The 6,000-nt window shown below is 47.5% G+C and overlaps 1 protein-coding gene across 6 annotated transcripts in view; it reads left to right on the top strand.

Moving 5' to 3' along the window:
- The first annotated feature begins 2,698 nt into the window (after nucleotides 1–2,698).
- Ttll7 (tubulin tyrosine ligase like 7) overlaps nucleotides 2,699–6,000 on the top strand; it is a 129,181-nt gene continuing 125,879 nt past the window's right edge. For 2 of the 6 annotated variants that reach the window (XM_070007434.1, XM_070007435.1), the window contains exon 1: nucleotides 5,083–5,246. The gene's annotated coding sequence lies outside the window, so the exon portion shown is untranslated. Of the gene's footprint in view, nucleotides 2,717–5,082; nucleotides 5,247–5,779; nucleotides 5,883–6,000 lie in introns of those variants that run through there. The other 4 variants (XM_070007432.1, XM_070007429.1, XM_070007430.1 and 1 more) reach the window with 3 other exon arrangements.

The raw sequence follows: 6,000 nt of genomic DNA, 5'->3' as shown, positions 1-6,000 counted from the left end.
TTGACAATAATTTTTTAAGATATATACTTTGATCCTATTTGTCCCCCTATTACTCTCTTATCCCCCTTTTTGTATTCTTCTTGCAATTTTTAGTATGTTTCATTATGACCCTTCCATGCAGCCTTTCATGTGTGCATACATAAATACATACATACATACATACACACACATAGTATTTCCTTCATATTACCTCTCCAACTTCTCTTCTGCTTCTGCGTCTGGTTCTTTCCTACCCCCAATAATCTGATTTCACATTGCTCTTGCCTACCTGGTTGGGTAAAACTTTGTTGTGCATTAATCTCTATGGAGCTGCATGAGAATATGGATTCCAGACAGATGCCTGTGGTACAAGCCTGTCATCTTAGCTACTCAGGAGGCTGAGATCCGAGGGTCATGCTTCACAGCCATCCTAGGCAGGAGAGTGCTTGAGACCCTTACCTCCAATTAGCCAGCAAAAAGTTGGAAGTGAAACTATGGCTCAAGTGACAAAGCTAAGGGATAACTACTAGGCCCTGAGTTCAAGTCCAAGTTCTGGAAAAAATATATAGAGAAAGATATCTCCCTCTCTCTCTCTCTCTCTCTCTCTCTCTCTCTCTCTCTCTCTCTCTCTCTCTCTCTCTCTCTCTCTCTCTTTCTCTCTCTCTCTTTCAATCTAGATTTCTAGCCTTATACCTCATAATTCCTACAATAAAACATGCAGCATAATTTCAGGAATTAATGGTCAAGTTTAGGCTGTGCTGTAAGATTATTTTTTATTTCCATGTTTATTTCTGAGTACAGAAATGTACAAAAGAGTCCCCAGTGTTTCCATGGGGAGAATTACCACTTAGGTTCTAATTCTTAACAAATAATTTGTTAAGAAATGAGAGTTGAGAGCAATGACATGTATTGACATTACTTTCCTTTGTCTAGTTTACGGTAAGTCTTGATTTTTATAACCTAGATAATAAGCTTAATATTTTCTTCACATGATAATAGTACCTACTTCAAATACAGTAAGTGCTAGCTGGAAGTGAACAAATACAAACAACACTCCTAGTGTCCTCAGTAAGAATAGTTGGGATCATGTGATTGTCACCCTCTGACTTATTCTCAGATAGAAGTTCAATATGGAGGGTCACAATGAAGTTTTATTAGAAATGTAAAGTACTCCCTTTCTGCTATCCAAAGGGCCTTGTGCTTGTTAGGAAGGTGCTATATCACTTGAATCATGCCCCTAGTCCTTTTATGCATTAGTTATTTTTCAGGTAGAGTCTCAACCTTTTGAACAGGGAAAAACATGGGCTACCATCTTCATATCTATCCCTCTTCATAGCTAGGATTACAGATGTAATCATGTCTATTATATTTTATTTTATTTTAATTGCACCAGTCTAGTGCCTTGAACTCAGGGGTCCTGGACATGATCCCTGAGCTTTTGTGCTCAAGGCTAATGTTCTATCACATGAGTCACAGTTCCACTTCTAGCTCTGTGTGTGTGTGTGTGTGTGTGTGTGTGTGTGTGTGTGTGTGTGTGTGTATGTATTCGTGTATGGTTAATTGGAGATTAAGTCTCAGCAACTGTACTGCCTGGTGTGGCTTTAACAGAGATCCTCAGAGCTCAACCTCCTGAGTAGCTAGGATTACAGGGGTGAGCCACTGGTGCCCAGCCTAGCTTATTTTTGAGATGGTATTCAGTAATATTTCCCCCTGGACCTGCCTCAAGCCCTGATACTTTCAAACTCTACCTCCTGAATAGTTGTGATTACTAGTGTGAACCAAAACACCCGAATTCTTTCTATTCTCTTATTATATCATTGGAAAGTCATAGTTTTGAATGTTCCCAGGTATTATTACTGAATATTAGTGAATCAACAGTAACAATCTATGTTTCAATAAGGTTAAAAATTAATCATTATCCTTCTCCCAACTGGGGCTCCCATAGGAAATCCTCAGGAAACCTCCTTATGCTCAGAGTTGATTCTACTGTTTACTGCTATGTGGTTCCAGTCAGCCGCGCTTACCCCTGTACTAACCACCAGTGATCACAATTGGCTCTTGAAGGATGGTGCAGCAACTTAGTATCAAAGCTGCACTCATGCTAGAGGCAGATGGGCAGACTGAACAGCTTTCTCTCTAACTCTATGCCATTCACACTGATACAAGACTCAAGAAATCCAAACTCATTGTTTCTGAAATCAATCCTTCAGTTTCTTGCCTTACCCTCTATCTCTAGAGGGCTCAAAATCACTTGAAGACTTTTGGGAAAACAAGAGCATATAAGCACCATGCTATTCCCTTCATTCCTTTTGACAGCTTCACAAAGCCTCTATCAAAAATTCTTTTTTAGTCAGAAACATGTGTACCAAGACCACCGGGTATAAAAATGGAGGTGGCACCAGTCCATTAGCTTCATAGATAGTAAATTCTAAGTCCCACCTTAGTTTTAGATGGGCCACCCAAGGCTTTATTAGCCCTTGTTAAAGCCCTACCATTCATCCTCTTCCATAAAGCACCCAAGTGTGCCTGGAGAGATCACACATCGGAGGGCAGCCATTTGGCCCCAGGCAGCTGCCTGCCATCTCTAGGGATTCGGTGCTCTGGCTCCTTGGCAACATGGAACTCTGGGGATTTTTGTTATGCTGTGGTGACTGTGGACCTTAACAATAACAGCAGACACCATATGGAAACAAATTAATTCTACTCTTGACTTCTGAAAAAGCTTTCCTGAGGTGATGTGAGTTGTTAATATTCCTGTTACCTTGTTAATTTCCCCCCCTTTAAAGTAGTGAGGCTTGGGGCCTAGTGGCTCATGCTTGTAAATCCTAGCTACCCAGGAGGCTGAGATCTGAGGATTGTAGTTCAAAGCCAGCCTGGGCAGGAAAGTCTGTGAGACTCGTATCTCCAATTAACCAACAGAAAACCAGAAGTGGGGCTGTGGCTCAAGTGGTAGAGCTCTTGCCTTGAGCTGAAGGGCTCAGGGAGACAGAGTCCAGGTCCAGAGTTCAAGCCCCATGATGGAAAAAACAAAAACAAACAAACAAAACAACCCCCAACAACTAGTGAGTTATATCAAGCAGTAGATTCACTTAAAAACCTACTTTCTTGGGACTGGAAGAATGATGAAGTGTAATTTAATAATAACTAGACTTTAATGCCAGGCATAAATGATGCAACATTAGCATAAGAAGGCCCAACACAAAGGCAGTGAAGTCAATTGCTTCTTATTCTCACATGCTCCTAAGAGTGCAATTCTGACATTGAAGTTTCAGGATAGCTCGGGGAAAAATTCAGCCACTTCTTAATCATTACTTGTATCCCAGGGTGATGTCTATATTAGAGACAGGGAATGAACCCCTCTTTCCACCATGAAACTTAAAACTTACATCTAGATGCCAATTATAAATGCAATAAAGCTCATGGTGTAGCTTTCCTTGCAGCCATTTGGCAGAAAGGCACTTGTTAAGAAGTCCAGGGCCAGGGGTTAAGGCCTGTAATTCTTACCTACTCAGGAGGCTGAGATCTGAGGATGGTGGTTCAAAGCCAACCTCAGTAAGAAGATCTGTGAGACTTTATTTCCAATTAACCACCAGAAAACCAGAAGTGGTGCTGTGGCTCAAGTGGTAGAGCGCTTGCCTTGACCTGAAGAGCTGAGGGACAGCACCCAGGCCCAGAGTTCAAGCCCCATGGCTGACAAAAAAAAAAAAAGTCCAAGAGGCAATGTCTGCTTTGGAGCCAATGTCAGCATTGATGCTCAGAATCGATGAGACTTTAACCCACCACCACAAAACCTGAGTTGATTTTCCTCATTTAATAAAAGCACACAGGGCTAAGTATATTTATTCACAGTAGCCATGCTTCATTTATGTTGATTTGTTTGGAAGTGGGCAGTAAATTAAATTATGACACTTTCTAGCTGGAGTGCAATTGGAAGGTCTTTTCCTCTTCCAATGAATCACATTTTAAAGGTAGTTGTTAACAATATTCCACCTTTCCCTTCTACAAGGAAAACTGCAGGTGTTTTTAGCCTTCAGCGTGGTCTGAGACAAACCTGTGTTAGGTGCAGTTGTGACAATGACAAGGACCACCAAAGTCCAGAGGGTGCCATGAGTGGAAACGTTCACTAGTCCTATCAAGTTCATGTCACCCAAGCACTGACTGCTTCCAAGTTCCTGGACACTACAGTGAGCAACCCAGGCAAATAGGCGTGGCGTTCTCCCATCTCTTATAGGTCTGTCTGTTGCGTTTTTTTTTTTTTAAATTTTATGTTATTGTAAAGACGCTGTACAGAGGGGTTAGTTACATGAGTAAGGCAATGAGTACATTTCCTGTCGAGAATTGTCCTTCCACCACTGTTTCCTACTGCTGTGGCCCAGCATTTGCTGAAGTCAGTAACTCTGATTCAGCACCATGTCTCTTCAAATGCACGAATGGTCTCCACCTGATTTGATTTCATTTTTTATTTCAAGCTGGCCCTCGACATCCCCTCCCCACCCCAATTATATATATATATATATATATATATACATATATACATATATATTATTATTCTCGAAAGGATGCTTAGATCCAAGATCCAAGGTGACCCCTCAAGGTTTGAGGTGCCTCACTATTTGGTGAGAAGACACGCACCTAGTCCCAATACGCCCGGCCATGGGGTGGGGGTGGGGGGGTGGGGAGGCGGCGCCGGGGCGGGCCAGTGCCCTTTCGCATCTCCCCTGGAGAGGGGACCCCGCCCGGGGCGCTCGGGTTGCCAGGTCCTCTGTTTGCCGCGTTCTAAAGCGGGACCAAGGTTATCGCGCGGGGGAGGAGGTGCCCGGACCTGCACGCCAGGCCTTCAGCAGTTTGCCAGGGACAGGCCAGCGGCTCTGGGGTTGGTCCCCGCGGCGCCCAGCCCTTCCCGCGCGGATCGGGCAGAGGGTACCCCCTCCTTTTTGGTTCCTCCCACCCGTGCTGAGCCCCGCAGCCGTCCGGGACGCTCGCGCCTCCCCGCACGTCGCGCACCCCCGGCGGCGGCGGGCGAATGGTCTGGCCCATCGGTAGCCACCACCCCTTGGGCAGCGCCAGCTGCTCCAGCTGCTTTGGGGTCGGGCGACGGAGCCTGAGCGGTGGCTGCCGCGGGCGGAGGACGGGCGGGGGCGTCGCCTGAGACACCGGCGCCGGCTGCGGGGGGCCCGGGAACCGACCTCCGGGTCGCCGGGGAGCGCGGGAGCCGCCGAGGGACGGTCGCAGCCGGGAGGCGAGGACGCGTCTGGGCTGCCTCGCCCGTGAGTACCTGCTGCCGCCATCCTCCCGACCCCCTTCCCACCGACCCCGCGCCCCCCGAGATCTCGGTCTCCATCCTGGACCAGCAGTGTCCCGGGGACCGAGCTCTCGGGAGGGCGCCCGGAAAGGGTTGCTGCTCTCCGAGGCTAATGATTCAGCACCGCGGGCGCCGGGGAGGTTGGGGCAGAAGGGGGAGGGGAGGGGACGCGGTCAGTTGCGGCTCCCACCCCAGTTTCCAGGCTGCGGAAGGAAGGTGGAGGTCCCCGCGTGGACTGCCGAGATCGGGTGGGGGGCCCGGCGCGTCGGTGCGTCCGCCCTCTCCCCGCATCCTAGAGCACACCAACGCGAGTCTGAGGTGCGCTCTTCAAAGTGTGTCACACCGGTGTCTGCTTCCCCGCCCCACCCCGCCCCACCCTCCCTCCCACCCCGCACACCCTACGGGGGGGGGTGGGATGGGGGCCATTGTAGAAAGCTCCCTTTCCTGCTGGGAACTCCACCGGGGTCGTGCCCTCATCCACTTGATTTTACATCACAGCATCCTCATCAAGAGGACATCTCCAGATGTGCAAGACTGCCCTATCAAAGTTGTGTTCCGGGTGGGTTCTGGTTGGTCCTAGCACCGAGAGCAAAAATAGGAGGTAGGCAATAAGGCTTTCAGATCCTAGCCACTCAGTTTTATTTTATATATGGTATTTCATTAAATCCTCGCGATCCAGAACCAGTTGGGGGGGGGGAGGGGAATAAGGAGCAGAAATG

The sequence above is a fragment of the Dipodomys merriami genome, unplaced genomic scaffold (assembly GCF_024711535.1).
Source record: "Dipodomys merriami isolate MVZ:Mamm:240054 unplaced genomic scaffold, mDipMer1.0.p SCAF_7, whole genome shotgun sequence".
NCBI lineage: Eukaryota > Metazoa > Chordata > Mammalia > Rodentia > Heteromyidae > Dipodomys > Dipodomys merriami.
The sequence above is the reverse complement of the archived record's forward strand: the minus strand, read 5'-3'. Positions and strand labels throughout refer to the sequence as shown.